The sequence below is a fragment of the Hippoglossus stenolepis genome, chromosome 9, assembly GCF_022539355.2.
Source record: "Hippoglossus stenolepis isolate QCI-W04-F060 chromosome 9, HSTE1.2, whole genome shotgun sequence".
NCBI classification, from domain to species: Eukaryota; Metazoa; Chordata; class Actinopteri; order Pleuronectiformes; family Pleuronectidae; genus Hippoglossus; species Hippoglossus stenolepis.
This window is the reverse complement of record NC_061491.1, coordinates 26,621,034-26,639,641: the sequence shown is the minus strand read 5'-3', so window position 1 is coordinate 26,639,641 and position 18,608 is coordinate 26,621,034.

Sequence of the window (18,608 nt, the reverse complement as noted above, 5' to 3'; positions counted from 1 at the left end):
TATCCCCCACCCGCTCCACTGATAAAACCCACAGTGTTTTCAATCCTCGGCCAAATAATGACCAGCTCGTGTTCCCGATATTTGAGAAAGTGCTTCTTATTAGTGAGATTTATGAGGCTTCCACTCCTGCACTCTTGTGGTGGACGAGCCGCCTCAGAATTAGTCATTGGCATCCCAAGGTTAATTAGGTTGATCATGTCTTTAAATAGCAGGATCATCACGGCCCCCCCCCCTCCTCCTCCCCCTGGTTCCCTGTGCACCAGGACTGTTCGTCGACTGGGCTCCCGTTCAGGAGCTGTCAGCTTTTTTCTATCTTCTTCTTTTCTTTTTTTTTACCAAATCCTGGCTCCCGATGTGGGGCAGGCGGGATAAGTTAGCGCGAAAGTGAAGTTGTCACTCAGAGACAGAGGAGGTGCGGTGCGGTGTGGGCCGGAGGAGCTAACGGTTTGCCTGCGCCTCGCCTCCAATCCAGACCATCTGTGGCCCCAGCTGGAGTGCCAGCGATGGTCTGGCACTTGTACCGCGCCATATTTACAGATCTAAACACAAATGGCTACTGCCTGATTGTTTCACGATTCATTAGTCAGACAAGCTCGGCTCCCGCGCCAGCCCAGCTGTTACAGAGTAAACCTTTGTCACTTAATAGGGCTGCTTATTGCCTCCCCATCAAACGTATTGATCTGTGGCCTCCTCCTTTAAGGTGAGGCGACTGGGAGCGCCGGGGGGGCCGACAGGAGGAGGAGCCGGTGACACGGTGCGGTCAAGAGGACAAACAGAGGGTTTATTAAAACACGATCCACCAGGAGACACCACAACAGAACAATTTGACAATTGATTTTTAAGCAGATTTCTCGTGTCTTCTGGTGTTTGTGGACTTCAGGAAGTAAAACAAAGGAGAAATCACGTTGAGGTGTTTCTGAGCCAAATAGTCTCTGAAGAACGTCTTCATTATTCATTATGGAGCAGATTTGACTTTGAATATATTGAACTTTAATCTTGATTGTGGTTACATTTTTGCATAATCACCTTTTATTAAGGTTGAGTGGAATAAAAATCTGCTCTTTGGACACAATGGAATATGAGAACTCGGAAATCTTAAAGAAAACTAAAACTAATACTGCAGTAAATATCATATGTAAGCACCTATTCCCAGAAGGTAAATACACTGACCTCAACAGGGCGTTTCAATTTGGCATCCTGGCAAGACAGGAAGTGGAATTTTACTAGTCCCAAGTATAACTTTGGTTAAACCAGAGTTACTCTAATTTGCCACAAACAAAATTGAGTGAATTTACATTCGCAGTTTGAAGAAAACCTCAGTTTCCCCCTGACTTTATAATATTGTATTTTAAAATATCTATAGCCTGTAATATATTTGAGGACTAATGTCGTCTGTATGAATATGAGAATGAAAGAACAAGGAAATGTTTTGGACAATCTGAAGTGGTACATAGCTGTTAATATTGAGGTGATATAATAAATAGTCATTGTTGATTTTCAATCTTGAATACTGACGTCTGTAAATACACACTTAAATACATTTCCCATATTATAACACTCATTCTTGCCAGAAGTGCCTTTTGAGTACTTTAAACTTCATGTACTCATTTCTAGATTTTGGGCCTTCAAATTAGGACAAGCAGCCATTTGTAGACGGCCCGTTCTTGATTCTGCGTGATTCTGCTGCCACACCATGCTCAGATCTCAAACCCCATCGGAAACGTTTGTGATGATCTGCAGCACTCAGCTTTGAGCCGGGAGTTATCACTCAGCATCGGTGTTGGACGTCACTGAAGATCTCGTGGGTCGCGTGAAAGCAGATCCCCTCAGAAAGCCTCGTCGTAGAGTAATGCACAGGTGTCAAAATACATTTGTAACAGTGTGAAGTCCGGGCGATATCCCTGATTCAGCCAAGACCCTGCAGTGTCCAATATAACATGAAAAGCAGCCTCAGCTACATGTGTGTATTTGCTGTCAGGAAAATAAAAGCTGTCCTCAAACTTATGGAGCCGTTCTGAAGAACAGACGGAGAGAGAGAGGATAAAAACCAGAACCGTCGATCCTCAGGTCAAGCGTTAATACACTTGTTACTGGACGAGGGTGTATTGATTTCACATTAAGAGCACTGGGACGTTGTCCACACTATCAAAGTAATTCACTGGTCTGGACCTGGAAGACAAGCCCAGCTATTGGCTTTCTGCCATTTTCCATCCTCCTCAGCAGGATCTATGAACATCGGCCGAGCGGGCGGCGTATGGCGCCCTAAACGGAAAACATTGATCCGGCAGCGATTTTGTACTAATTCGTCACAGCTGATCACGAGGGAGAGGAACTGGGACTCGTTATAGGTGGAGGTGGGGTTTGGGTGGGTGGGGGTAATGTTAGTGAATTCCCCATGAGAGCATTTTACCGATTTCGCGCGGTCATTTGTATGGACCTCATGCGTCGTCTGCAACATACATGCACAGACACACTCTCCACGGTAAATGACACGAGGACGGTAGAACAAGCATTACACGTCTGAGAACTTTAAATGCCTTGTTTAATTAACACGTTATTAGCTAATTAGCGCATGTTGATTAATGCTCTATTAATTCTCCTCAGACCCGATTGAATCCTCAGTGTATTGGACATTAAAATGGCAAAGGGTGTAATTAGCAGCACAGGCTCTGGCGGGTTCGCGGCTGTAAAGATGATTTAACAAATCAAACTTTAATTTCTGTGCTTGTGTTATAAACTTACTGCAAAGTGTGTAAATCTATGTGTGTACATGCTTCATGTGTGTTAGTAGACAAAGTATTTAAGTACCTATTCCACCCTGTAAAAGTACTTCATTACAGTAATAATCTCCTGGATTAGAAAGTTTAATTGAGTTCAATTTAATTATTGCGAGAAAATGTGTAAAAAGTAAATGATGGAGAATCTCATTTTGCTACAAAGGTCTTCAATCAGCCTCAAGCTGCAAAATAACTGGGAACTACAGTTGTAAAATGAATTAAGTGGAGTAAAAACTACAATATTACAAACATAAAGAACAAATACTTCATTCATATCATTCATAAGTTCTGTATTCAGGGAAATGTGCTTAGTTTCATTCCATCACTGGTCACCACACATGTGCAGGTTGTGTTACACGTGTGTGTCTGTGTGTCAAAGACAAAGTGTCTATGCAGGTGTGTGTGTGCATATGTGCAGGTGTTGAGGTCGTGCATGGCTGTGTGTGTGTTTGTGTGCGTTTCTGCAGACACACACACACACGCACACAGAGCTCAGGCGTTGTGCAGCTGCCGACCCTCAGAGAGGCGTGCTGGGGGCAGCGTGAGCCTCCAGTGCATCTATCATCACGCTGACAGCGCTGCCGTCCCCACACACTGTTCAAAGTGAGATATTCAGTATGGCTGCTTAGCAAATAATTGATGGGGTGCTTCCCGGTTTTTAAGGAGGAGAGTGGTTAGACGGCAGGCCAGCGACGAGCACTTTTAATGTGACGCGTGAATCACTCTTTCATGACCCATAAAGCCATCTGGAATAACAAAGCACCCGGCGCCCGTTTGGGTCTTTATTCAGACTTTCAGACAGTTAGCGTGGAGTTGCTCTTTGTTAGACACCGTTTCTTTCTCAGGTGACTTGATTTTACATCTCAAGATAAAAGGGAAACAAGAAATCTGGGTTTCAACTTCTTCCTTTTTGTGTCTGTTACAACAAAATACTTTTTTTGAATCAGTCCATCAGAAGAAGTTTGACTTGAGAGGATTTTGGGAGCAGAGACTGAAATTCATCGGCTACCTACTTTTTATTTATCTGCATTCATATTCAGAAAGCTGTGAATAGAGATTATTCAAAATGTCGTCTGAAGCTAAAACACCTGTAACTCTGTTTGTGTTTTGAGAAACATTCAACTCTTGTGAAACTACTCGGACTGAAAACAGTTCACTACGAACAGAAGAGTATATAAATATATTAAATATTGACCGTTGCCCTCAGAGGGTGATTTAATGATCATGAATTTAACTTTTAATGTGAAAGAAGAAGACTTTGCCACTTCTCATTCTCAAGGTCTCAAACATCGGCACTGATTTGGCGTTTTTAAGGGGAATATCAGGGATTGTGCCATTCTGTCATGTTACAGTATTCACTAGATTCAATTTAACCACAAGCTGCAACATTGCAGAACCACAAAAAGTTATTTTCTTTCTTCTCCAGAGAAAACTCCTCTGGGGCGGACATCTGCATCGACAGAACCCAGTGATCGGAGAAGTGCGAGGCCTCCGACGTCGGCGTGCTGTCTCTCCACTTCCTGTTATTGTCCGGCATGTTTGAATGGCGTCTGGAGTCCACTGCACCTTCCCAGCAGATGGACGGCAAATATGGCCTCTGATTTATCTGGCCACTGATTAACTGTGAGAAAACAACACTCCGCCAAATGTGTATGTGTATGCGTGGTGGGTGGCGGCGAGGACGCTAATATATTCATGAAAATGTATTCATAAAAAATGATAATTGTGATCGAAGCCCTTCCGAGGCTCAGAGGATGAGTCAATAAAAAGCAGGCGAAATTGTTATATGGACAGCACTTGCACTAACAGATGGGGGGGCAGAGGGATGGACTGTGCACGGGCGCCTGATTGATCACACAAAGTGGGTGAGTGTTAAAATGTTACGCAACAAGGTTTTATTTCCTTCCCTTGCTTCTGCCTCATCACAAGATTATTCCGTGGCGAGAGGACTGTTTTTGTCAAATCTATTTTCAGAGCTCGGCCCGTTAGATCCGGACACATCCTTCTGCTGGTGTTTCTTGTGCCACGCGGTGATTTGAGGGTAAATGTGAGGTAACCGAGGCTCAAACGGTAAAATAATCTGGACCCTATTGTTCGTATTTTGTCTCTTTTCTACACAAAAGTTTTTTTTTTGTTTTGTTTGTCAGCTCCCGGGTTGTGTGAGCGTTCAGCGGCGAGTTGGACGAGACTCAGACATAGATGAATGTCAGCCATTATCGCGGGCGGCCATTTGTGCTGGTATTTGACTCACTAATGATCGTCTTCCAGGCCGGGTTCATCAGCCACACACACACACACACACACACACACACACACACACACACACACACACTCGGAGTCAGATTCAAACTTGGGTCCCTCCAGTTTTCTCTCTTTGCCACAACAATCAACTCGTGACTTCCTGTTTGCCTTTTCAAAGCCCCCAGTCAGGATCTGTGTTTTATGGGTTTGGTGGCAGCTGGTCTCTCGGTGGTGGAGGTATGACATCATCCCTGGTGGACTCCTGGCCTGGTGCGTGTCAGCCTGGTGCGGTGGCAGGCCCACCTGGACCCAGCACCTGCCTCTGTCACTGGACACGGCGGGGGGAGGCCGGGTGAGGCCGGGTGACGCAGGGTGACGCAGGGTGACGGTGCTGGGAGGAGGGTCCTTGTTTGTTTGTGCAAGCCACAGGAATAAATCACCAACGACTGAGGCTGCACTACGAGAGTGAAACTGTTTATTAAGCAACACCACGAACTTTCAGTGGTCAAAGAAAATCTTATTGTTGGTGTTAGATGGTTGCAGCCAAATATCCAAACCTGTCGGGCTGAGCTGATTGACCAGGAGCTGCCAGTGAAGGAGGTGGTTTGTTTCTGCAGCTACATGCCTATGGAGTTACTGGTTAGTGTAACTGGTTATAATTGGACAAATGGACCATTACACCCTCGGAATCAATCCATGGGAGGTGTTGCACTTATTTATCGTCATTATAACAAAATGCAAACAAAGGTTTTTTTGGTTTCGTTAGTTTTACGCCCAAAAGTTACTTTGACGAAGTTTAAGGAAAGATTGTGTTTCGGAATAAAATAACTTCAAGGTTACGGAACCCTCGTCGTCATGGTTACAATCAGAATCAGCATGACAGCTCCACAAGTGAAGCTAAATAGTCTTGTTGGCTACTCTGCCTCCTCCATGTTAGTTGATGGGACATGGACCAAATTAAAACATCTGTACTGTAAATAATTTGTTTAGCATTTTACATATTTGATGTTTTCATCAAGTGCTCATATTTGAAGTTATGAAACTAGGGTGAAACGTGAGATTGACTCGTGACCAGCTCAAAATGGCAGCAGCCGTATTCAGGATATTTTGTCTTCATTTTTTATACAGTTGGAAGTCAGAGGAGACACGTCGTCCATCTTTATTTGTAGTGTAAAATAATAAACGCACAGTTGAGGTCATGGATAAAATGAACGTGCGAACCTGAGTGAAGCAGCTTCTTCAAATCCAAGCTGGTCCATAACGACGGCAATAACAGGAGTTATTTTCATTAGCAGCTAAATCACTTTGTTGCCGCGTGTGACCATCAAACACATGTTTGGTGTGAGGGAGAGAGAGGGTCACAAAGAGAGAGAGAGAGTTGGCAGCGTCGCCCTGAGCCCTTCAATAAGGTCAGCTCGCTCGCCCCATTCCAAAATATCCCTGTGAGAGAGAGAGGGGGGGTGGGTGGGGGGACTACATTATACCTAATGATGCCTCGCCAAGAGTTGCTGAGTGTTGGGCGTCAGGCGAGAGAACAGGGGGAGATATATGGATCCGGGAGGTGAGAGAGGGAGGGAGGGGTGGGGGGGTGAGAGGAGAGAGAGAGAGAAAGTTGGTGGAACTGGTTGTGAAGCCGGTGGTGAGTTTTAACAGTGCAGCAGGGTGTTGTTGTGTCCTGTCTGAAAAGACCTTTAGGGACCAATCATGTAGCCACCAGGAACGTCCCTGATTCATTTTCAGTCAATTAATCAATCAATCAATCAATCAATCAATACATTTTTTTTGTGTAGCCCATATTTACAAATCACAGTTTGTCTCATAGGGCTTAACAAGGTAAGGAGTAAGAGTATCGAGGCGTCACCGAATCAGCCGTTCGACCAATCACGAGTCAGTCTCAGCTGTCAATCACAACATTTAACCCGTTTTCTGAACTCTAGAACAAACATCAGTGTGATAAGAACTAACTAAAATGTCAGAAACCATCTTCGACAAACATCTATTTGACTTTTTGGACCGTGTCCCATCCGCTAACATGGAGGAGGCAGGGTTTATGACCTATACTGCAGCCAGCTACAGTCTCTTCTCCTGATGAACGGCATAGTTCCTGCAGCCTCTAGAGGGCGACGTCCCTTCAACGTTAATGCTATTGCACATTTACTGAAATGATCGATACCACCACTTTTCTTATGTGCACACACACACACACACACACACACACGTGTCGCACAGCTCAGGGGCAATCCCACACAAGTGAGATACATGAACAAATATGAATATTTAAAATTTAAGAGTTGATATTAATTATTCATGTCGCCGGCACTTTGCAAATGGGTTGAATTAATTATGTTGATAGAATTAGACCAGATTTGCAGGTTAATATAATAATGTTTGTATTATATTTGCTGTAATGGATTCAGAGCCATCTCCTATTAATTGAATTGATGACAGTTCAAAACCACCAGGGTCATTTGTGCATCATCAAGGCTTCGCATTAGTCAAGTCGGATGAAGTGTGTGCATGACTTACTCTTCTTCTCTGCTCCAAAATATAACAGAACAGCACGTAATAAAAATCCTCCTTCACTTGTCCTCTGTTAATAACACATACGAGGTTAATTCCATCCTTCTGTATCACAAAGTAAAACCAGATTCGTTTTATTAACCCCGGCACTCTCATCTCATTCATCTCAACAAAAAATGTACAGTTCCTTGCAACTTTGGACGCCAGTGAAGACGTGTGGAGCCTAAAGCCAACAAACGGGAGTCGGGTCAAGAATTTCATCAACTTTTACTGGTTTTTGTTGGTTTTGGCTCAATGAAGATGTGGAATCGTCACTGAAATGCACCAAAAACCAGCAGCAGCAGCAACAGGAAGTTGAGTTCTCTTTGTTAACTCCTCAGGAGCATTAACAGAACTTGTCAGGACCAGCTGACGTCATCTCTGAGCTCCTGGTTAAGGTTAGAACATGTGAACTGTGGTTATGATGGTCGTGATGAAGCTTCAGGATATGGTTTTGGTTGAGTCCAAAATGAATGGAAGTCAATGCAAAGTCCAAATAAGAAAAGCTGCTCAACCCTGTGTGGTTTGTTGTGGTTTGTGTTCTGAGCTACTGAACGTTGTTTTGTCAGTTTGGCCAATCGTGCACTTGTTTATTAACTTTTGTAGTTTTAACATTTAAGTTCGTCATTTCCCTTTTTGCTTATTAATTTAACTCGGATGAGGATTTGAAACCTGCTGCTCTCAGGCGACTGTACTTTTAGTCGTGTTCCTACAATGACGCTACAGGAAAATGAGAATTTAAGTCTTTTGGTTATATGATGATAATATTGTCTATTTCTTGAACATCAGCCAGACTTTGCCTCCTGCTTCTAGAATAATGTTGTTTCCACTGTGGCTCTAATCTTGGTGGAAGGATGGGACCTGGGTCTTGGACGTCCCATCCTTCGATCCAGGTTTTTTTTTGTCCATTTATTTTTAAGTTAATCCAGAAATGTGACCCAGAGTTGGTGTTTGAGAAGTTTCCCCATTCGTGCAAGAATATGAATCTACAGGAGACTATAAATCTTTCTCAACTATTCCCACTGGGCAAATTCTAAAATGTAGAATCTCAGCAGAAAGCACCAGCGATCAGCTCTTAAAACCCCTCATCAGTCAAACTCCAGTTTCAAGTGGTGCTGTCCCTTCTTCCTCCAGCCCCTGTGCCAACACACTTCCTCGCCTTTAAAATCATATTACATTTGCCGAGGCCTGCGTATAAATTTTCCCCGCGTCTCATCAGGGGCCCCCCCGCTCAGTATGGCCTCTCCTCTGACTGATATTGGCTCATCATACTTAATCTAGAGTGAAATTTCCTAGTCTGTGCTAAATGACTTGCAGCCTTCACAAGAGAGGAGATATTTATTTTCCTCAGGGCTAATGACCTGTCCCCCGGACCCACCCACTGATGGTTATTTACTAGGGCCCAGATGCTTGGGCTCAAAATGAGTGGTAATGTCAGCGGGCGCCATCCTTCATCGGGCCGCCCCTGATTGAATCCGAGTGATCCCATTGACATTGACTCTGTGACTTTTAAGGCCATTACCTTCCACCGCCCACGATGATCACCTCATCATCGCTTCTGAGCTGACAGCTGATTAGCAACAAATTACTGACAGGAGAAGGCTCTGACACCGGGTGCAAGAGGTTGGAGAGAGAGAGAGAGAGAGAGTGTGTGTGTGTGTGTAGAGATAGCGGTGGAGGGGAGCCAAGGAGTCAGGGGCCTCCTCCTCCTCCTCTGCCTCCTCCTCCTCCTCACACACACACACACTCAGAGCCGGACACCCTGCTCTCAAAGTAATAGCCGTGTCTATGATGCAGCGGTGCCCTCACCGCTAAGCTCATGGTAATGTAATAAGTGTGGAGGGGAAAACGCCGGAGCTCATCTGGTTAGCCTTCCTGCAACGAGGACACGAGCAGCTGCTCCTCATTGGTGGAGACGGAGCACGCGTCAGTTCTGTGGCTTCCTGTTTTCACCCAGTTGATCAATAAAGACACTGAAGAAAGTGAAGGTTCGCAATTAGTGTTTTTTTAATGGAAGGTGGCGGGAACCTCTGACGTCCACAACGGATTGAGTGAGAACTAAACATAGGTGTAATTAGAGTTTTATAAATCTTTGTGATGGAGTTCCTCAAGGAACAATCTTTGGTTCCCTTTGGTTTCCGTTTAAAGGAATCATGAAATGTCTCAGATTATTTCAAACTTTAAACTATAGCAAGTAGGATGATTGAAAGATCATGTTCAAGAAGCGTTATTTAAAACAGCTTAATGGAAAAGTGGATCAAACATTCATTAAATCATAGATGGTTGGCTACTTCTGAAATAATCATGCCCACGGACATTATCTTGTATTTGTTAAAAGTCTCCAGCCGGTCACAGACGTCGACGTCCTCCTGAGGCACCAACAAATGTCCCTGGCTTCGTGCAGGAGCATCTGTCCGGACCTCCAGCCCTCGAGGACCGGACAAGATGGCGGCAGATGAGCAGGGGAGATGCTCCATTTGCTGCCAACAGGATCCATTTTTAATGCCTGGAGGGAGCTGCAGTTTAAAGCCCCCTTTTAATTACTCAGAGGTCCCAGAGTACCAGGCGTCATGGATGGAGGGAACAGGGACCAGTTGAGGGTTCAGTCCTCTCGTAGGTGCTTTGGTTCTGTTCTGGGAACCACAGTGAGATGCTGGAGTTGACGGCTGACCCCGGGGCTGGGAGTTCGTTAAAAAGTTAGAAGTCCCAGAAGTGTCGGGGGGAGCGGATGAAGTGGTCTCCACTCGTGTCTCTCAGGGACAGATCCGGGACTGAGCTGACTGGAAAAAGCACTTTCCTGCGATTACAGAAGCAGAAGATCTCGCATGCGTCCCGCCGCTGGATCGTCCTGATTCTGAGAGACACTGACACGGGCGTCTCTTTACCTCGCAGGTGCTCACCTGAGGGTTCAGGCTGCAGGGACGCTGACGTCTGTCAGATTATTTTACAGATTAATAAATCAGCTGTTTGGTCTATAACAGTAGAGCCGATGGTGACATCATCCTTTTGTCCAATTAACAGTTTAAAACCAGTTTTCGTCACTTGACTAATCATCAATATCTAGAATTAATAGAGATTTGTTAGAAGCAGCTGCAGGTCTGAACAAACTTGTGGGTGATTGAGTTGAAAAGTGATTCTGATGTGACTCTGTTGACGTTGTTGTTTTTCCATAAACCTGCAGACAAACAAACAATCAATGAGAACATGGCGTCCTCCAGGGAGCTCAAACTGATTCCCAGGTCTTTGCGTGTCTGTTCAGCAGCGTGGAGCTCGATGCCCATACATCATCGTCTGCATTCCAGCGTCTCTGTCTCCCCCACAGCAGCTGTAGCTGAACTCTGAGCTGCTGTGATGCATCATGGTCACCGTTTGGTCAGTGAGCGGCCGCGGGCCGAGGTTACAGCCGGGGGTTCGAACCCGCTCTTCTGGCCTCCGAGAACATCGTGGCGTTTAAGACGGTGACGCAGCCGCCCCCCTCTGGTGGATCGGGTCACGTCGGCGTGTCTGTCACTTAGCCCTGGCTGACTCTCCCCTCTCTATCTCCCTCCCTGTCTGCCTGTCAGGATGGCAGATGACAGCGGGGGCCACCAGGGAACCGCCGGCTCCCGGTGAAGCTCCATTTGCTGCCCTCCGTGGAGAATCCCCCCCCCCCTGACACACACACACACACCGGCTGTATTTCAACTCAGTGGCACTGCTGTCAGCGGCAGAGACGCCAGCAACACGGCGAGGCATCTCCCATAAAACATCAAAAGCGTCGGCTGCAATGAAAACACAAGCGAGGAGGGCCTTGTCAGTCTTCACAGCCCCTCGTCTAAGTGGCTGCCGGCCGTCGTCACAACACGGCCTCCGAGCTGTTCACTCATTCTTCACGCAGCTCAAACTGAGCCGTCCATTCTGCAACTGACACGTTCCAAGTATCTGAGCCGCTGTGGACAACAGAGCGGCCGGTGAAAAGTTTCATGATATGGAAATATGTTCAGAGCCAGAAATAACACACGCTGAGCGGATGCTTTGTTCTGGACGTTAACTTTGCAACAACATATAAGTGACGTGTTGTCTTATTCTATAACTGCAGAGCATCTGAAACCTGTTTCTACTCTTTGACTTTGTGTCTGCAGCTCGACAACAGACTGAAAAGGTTGTTTCTACAGATGTTTATAAGAAAATGACTCAACTTCTCACTTTATAACGTCAGTGAACATAAAGGAGTTTATGTCTCAATATGGTTTCAAGTCTTTTTCAATACATCTGAGGTTCATTTTGTAAATAATGTCTAATTTAGAGTCAAATAGATAATAAACCACTGTAGGCATTGGGACGTGGTTACCACGGTGTGATTGACAGCTAGTACTGTGTCCAATGGTCGCAGGTGTAGGTGGGCGTGCACGATTATCCAGGTGAACACCCTCAACAAGGGGAGAGAGCGTCTCAGTCGTCGAACATGAGGCACTGGGATAAAAAACGTTTATCCACGTTTGAAAAACCTGCTAATTTTAGTATAAAAGAGTAAAATGCCGTTAACAAAACCTTATTACAAGGTTATGTCCCCAAGGTTTGATATTTTACAGTTTAACCATAAACTTTACGATAAATAACTGTAAATAAAAAGAAAACACAGATACAATAGAACTTGAATTAAAAACAATAAACCTATTTCTCAAAGTAAACTATAAACAAATATCTATTCTGCATTGTTTGAATCTGTAGAATAAAAGTTTGAATATCGGCAAACGCTGATAGTGATGTTTCCTTCATGTTATTGAAAGGTGCAAAATGGTCGATATCTATTTTTAAGACAGGATTTAAAGGCAGTAACAAATGTAGGAAGTCTAATCTTAGCTGGTTTGTCAGAATGCAAAAACACAACAGCCTTTATTCACCAATCAGGCAGCAGCACGACTAAAAGGCAGCTAACCCTCATGTAAGATGGCGCCCGGGCTCATCGGGAGTTAGTGAATCCTTGATATTTACAGGTTTGGTTGTGCAAAGCCTTGAAAATCAGCAATAACATCCTAACATCTATACGAGAATGAACAGGAATCAAGCCAGCGAGGCGAGATGTGGTGTGTAAAGGTCACATCCTCTCTTGAACTGGTTTTTAATCGTGGCAGCAGCGTTTTGGACCAAAATGTTTTCACGGTGAAGGTCTGCGAGTCAACCTGGTTCTCACAGAGATAGAAGGAGCGGACCACACACACACCACCCCCACAGAGATGAAGCCTGTATGCATTATGTCCAGACTGACACGTCAAGAGGCCCTAGATTAACTGCTCCCCCCTCCAGACTCCCTTTTATCCCCTCCGTTCCAGGGGCCACGCTCATTTACATAAACAGATAATCCTTGATAAAAATTTCCATTAGACAAAGGTGAAATGGATCAATTTCTGCTGCCAAGATAAATCTCACGTTTTACACCGACAGGGTCATTACACAAGCCACATTTCAGGAATAATGTATTTAAAAAGTCCGCCGATAGCGGCCATTTCCCGCTTTCCAATTACCTTTAAGAAAAGCTTATTCTGTGGACAATAAAGCACATTACGGCACAATATGATACAGTCCATAAAGATCAGCGTGTTTGATGAGAGGTTAGCGAAAGCTCAGCATATTTCGGGGGGGATGTCACAACCCCGTGGTTATCGCTGACACCTCGCTGTGCTCGCCATGCAAATGTCCTATTACGCCAAGTCCAAATAGATTAAGAGGCCTGTTCGGAAATAAACAGTTTTTTTCCTGTTTTTCTGTCTCGACAGTGAAGGAGGGAAGAGAGAAGGATGGGAGAGGGAGGAAGGAGATGGGTGGGCGGGTGGGCGGGAGGGAGGGCGGGTGAGGACGGGGTGCGGTGGAGTGACAGGACGGCGAGGTGATGCCACCGGTCCGGGGCAGGGACGCAACGGAAAAACTCATTAGTTTGCTTCCACCCCAATTCGCCGCTCTGCCTTTGACCTTGAGACATCCACTCCCCCTGCATGCCCTGCCCACCCCCTCATCCTCCCCCCTCATCACCCCCCGTCAGGGTTTGGGTGGGCGAGGAGTCACTGGATGACGGGTGGCGGCGGCGGTGGCTGCTAAATGCTGAATATTTCAACCCGTCTCCTTCAGAAAATTGTTGGACCAACTTAGAAAAATTACTTCAATTGGCAACACACAAGTTTTTTGCAAATCATCAATTGTGTTGATGTAACATAATTTAATTAAATTTGAACAAACTTAATTCATTTAAAACAGTTTTTTTTATCTCCCTAATAAAAACACTGATAAAAGCTGTTTGACGCAGGATTGAATCTTTAGAATCTTTAGGTTCAGAAGATCAAAAGCACGACCTGGCCAATTAGGAAGATCAAAGCTAATTGTAATTACACCATTAACGTGATAATTGAATGATCTATCTTAAATATAAATAGATGTTGTTCTAGCAAAAGAAAGAACGCAAGAAAGAAAGGAAACAAATGGAGGAGAAGAAAGATAGAGGAGAGCGAGAAAGAACTGGACGACTGGAGGAGCTCTTTTTCAATTTAGTTTCTTTATGAAACCGTGTTTGTTGTAGAAAACACTTGAAACAAGGTTCAAAAGCTTCAGTGTTGATCCGGGAGTTTGACAGAATCTTGCTTTCAGCTTCATCTCATGGTCTTCTTCGCCTGATGATGACGATGTATCTGCTCCATGAACTGTTTCATCACATGACCAGAAACCCCTGATCACATGGTACAAACTGAGATTCAAGTCCATTGAAGAAGAGGACGAAGGACAGATGAGGCTGAGAGCTTCAGAAAGAGTAAGTGAGCAGAGCTTATGATTGGCTGGCATGAGTTTCTACTCGAAGCAGGACGATGAAGATTTAAAGGGTCAAGTATATTTATATAAGACATTTAAAAACAACAACAGAAAACAGTAGAATAAAGTAACGTAGGTCTTTTAGAGGTTTTTCTCACGCTACTCGAGGGTTAAAGACAGAGGACGTCCCAATTTGTCCAGATTATTAAACCCTATGAGGCAAATTAGGACTTGTGAGTGTGGGCTGTATACATTTGATTTGATTAATATATGAATATTAATAGAAGACTAAAACCTCGTCAGTGTCTCGGAGAGAAAAGAAAGAAAATTGCATCGCCGAAACTTTCTGCACAATCTTTAAATCATTTTCTATTTTTAAACTTTACTCTGTGCTCACACTCCTACGTCTCAGCAGTAAATCTGCACATTATGCACTGTTTAATATTTCCCCAGCAGCTTATAGGACCAGGAGCTGTGAATCTTCCTACTGCAGCCAAACATTAAATCCATGCTTACAGGTCAGAGCATCATAATTCAGAACAGCATTAAAGAGGTCAGACTGCAGGATGAGCACCTCTCACTTTCCTTCTTATGGTTTTGTCCTTTTCTCGGTAAAAAAAAAAGTATAAATTTAATATCTAACGGGGCCATTTTACTGTCTTCAGTATAAAATCTGAAGCCACGTCACAGTGAAACAACGGAGGCAGCTGATCGTGGGTTATTAATACAGCCAGATTGTTTAGACAATATAACAACTGACATGTACTGTCACTGACCACACCGCCATCATTACACCTGTCAGTACTGCTCCTTCGTCTGTCAGACATGTTATTATGGATAAACACTTAATTGACACACCTCTTCTTTTATGTTAGACTCTGTCTTTTCTCATGAATCCTGCTCTGCTGTCATGTGTCTCTCTCTGAGGTTTATACGATTTATTTAAGTTTATGTTTTGGTAGTTTTTCCTCACACTATAGTCGAGGGTTAAGAACAGAGCTGATGCTGCACCTTGTTAATCCCTGTGAGGCAAACTGTGATCTGTGAATATGGGCTGTATCGGATTGATTGACAACTGGGGCAGAGAAAGAAACCAATGAAATGACGTGGAATGTAAAAGTGGATTTATCGTGTTTCATTATTGCTCCTGTTGTTTAGTTGTGAAACTACATCCTGGAATAAAGAACACAATCCTAGTCAGACGTGGAAGTGATGGATGAATTTGTGCCGAAAAACAGATCCAGCGTGACCTCTCCTGGGGCGACGGGTTGAGGGCTAACCACCCCACTATCTGTGTGTGTGTGTGTGTGTGCATGTGTGTGTGTTCCTCTCTCCAGTACAGAGTCAGACCTGCTGCTGTGAACAAAAACCCTAAAAAAAAAAGCCCCTGTGCCTCCGACCTGAGGACGTGTCCTGGACCAGTCTGAGAGGTTCATGCTGCATTAGCACGAGGGGCCCGTCTCCCTGTGTGGCAGCATGTGCTGTGGACTCGCAGGGGTCGAGATGCCTGCAGAGATGTGGGAGGAAACAAAAGAAATCATCAGCAGATCATCTCCTCTGGTCCCACCAGCCTCCCCCCCCCCACCTCCTCCAACGCCAGCAGACATGAAACCTATTATCTTGATGGGATCAGGCAGCATCCATCTTAATACTGGATATGATGACAATGATGACGACCCTCAGAGCAACAGCGGCTCCGCGGCTTCCTGGCAGCAGGTCTGGAGCAGAGAGTTAGAACAAAAAAATTTTTTAAAAAAACAGGAAAAGGCTCCTCTCGCAATTTGGTTTAATCTGTGAATTATTTATCAAACAGGATTCTATCTGCTTGTGTGTGTCCATCCATTTTTTATCATCGCCGAGGCCCCAATCCTGTCATTTCCTTAATCATAACCTCAATTATCCCCCTGATCTAATGCACTAACTTTTAATAAATCATACCGGTTGAAACGGCCCCCCAATTGGTGTGTTATTTATTATTGGCCTGATGCAGGAGCCAGTTTCCGGGGGTCTCATGCAGGGGGGGACCTGATCCCTCTGTGGACAACCCACACAGAGATACCATAGCGCCACCTGCTGTCTGTCGCGGGAGCCGAGGCATGACTCTCTCTCTCAGTCTCATTGCTCTGCAGCTGTGAGTCTTTTGTTGCAGCCACACAGTGAAACAGCGAGAAGCAACAACTGTGAGTCACTGAGCTGCTAAATGCTGCCGACGTGTATTCACACCGAGAAACTGGGGATGACTTTCAGGGGCTTCGCTCTTATTTCGTTTTATTATATTATAAAATAAGTCGAATTAATATCAGAGGATGGAGGTGATGTGTGTGTGGCCGAGAGGTTTGATGTGCTGAACATGTCGCTTTAATGTTTAAGTTAATTTCTGCTTTTCTCAGGCAAAAAAAAATGCTGTATGAAAACATAAAATGGCAAAAATATCATAATAAAAAAGAGTAATATATTAAAAGTAATGGAAAAAATACAATTATTCGAGCATAATTACTTAGTTCTTTCACAATCTGACTAAAAAGTACAAGAGAAGAAGAAATAAATGACAAACCTAATCAAGTTTTTAAAATATGAACAGTTTTATTTTGACAATTTTTTTAATATTTTTAATGATGACGAAAGGATTTAGGATATTAATTATAATATGACATTTTATATTTATAGTGCTTTTAAGAATGCTTTATATTTAAAGACATTTTATATGGGTTCAAAAAAAGTACAAGTACAGGTGAAGAACTGAATCCAATGAGCAGAATAATGTTGACATATAAATTCTGATAATGATGATATTTATCATCTCATTGTCTCAGACACGTGAGACTCATCAGTTTCCTGCAGCTCGTGTTCGGCCTCCACTTTCTGTCACTGCAGGTACAGAGCGCCCTCCGCAGGCCGAGTCCCGAACCGCAGCCTGATGTTTGTCTCCAACAAACCACTGATCGTTTCCAACAGCAGCTCGAGTTCAGGTATTTTTAGATTTTAGTCCCTGGAGCCACAAAATCACAAGAAAAAAACACGTCTGTATTCAGAAAATAAAAAAGAAATCAGATGTGTTTAGTGGACGAGATGAAGAAACACTGTCTGTTGGGTTTTATTTCTTTAATTTCAACTGACTCGTCAGTTTAAGATTCCTGCAGCCGTTAACATCCGGGGAAAGTTAAATGTTATAATGTTTATTTGGAAAAAATCCAGGTTCATTCTCTTTTCTTCACTCATTAGAAATAACTGCAGTGTTTTTTTCTAAAATGCAGCCATCATGAAACAAGTTATATTAAAAAATAAAGGTAATAAGAGTCAGTTAGTCCTTTGTTAAAATGTGTGTTTGCAATATCAACAAGACAAACAGCTTGTTTAAGAGTCCAGCAGCTGAGGGGACGAATAAATATCTGTTAGATTTGACCTTTTCAGGGTAAATGTACCTAATTCTGCACGAAGAGGGTGTTGAGGGACTGCTCAGGTGACCTTTGCCCTCTGAGCGGCTCCATCCCGAGATCATTCAAGTTACTGCCAATAGTCTTTTGACAAAAGTATTCTCTTAAATCAAAATTGTATTTTTTTAAGCATCTCTGAAACATGAATATTTATCCGTAACATAATTTTACATCATCAGTTTCCTAAATTTTATAATAATCTGCGTAAATTACGACACAAATTAGGATGTGAGGGATAATCTGCCTTCGGGGCTGCAACCAGGATTTAAGAAAGGTTTTGTCTAGCTACTTTAACGATTTTAAAGTTGTTATTTTAATGATTAAAAAAGACAACAGTTTATTTACTTTCATTTTAAGTAACTGCAGCAGAAACCATTTGAAGTTTCTCTTCTGAGGTGATTTGTATCTCAGGTCCCATCAGGTCAGAAAGCTGCTGCTTCACTATCTGAGCTGCAGCCCAACGTGACCCCGGTCGTTTCAGGTCGTTTCAGGTCGTTTCCGGTGAGCTCTCACCACAGGTGGGGAGGTGCAGTAGATGAGAACAAGCAACAATCATAAAAACCCTTTTTTTTGTTTCAGAAAACACACAATTACATCGTTTTCTTTAATCCAAATCTTCTTTGTAAAACTGTAGAAATCCAATCTGCGTCCCATGTAACGCTGCAGGAAGAGGATAACTGCGACGCCGCATATGCAGCTGCACTCTCCACTCAGTTCTATAATAAAGGGCTTATTTTGGTATTGTTCCTGAAATCAGAAAATATCCTGCGTCCATACTCTTTGTGTCAAAAAGCTTAAAGAGTTTTGTCTGAGTGATGAG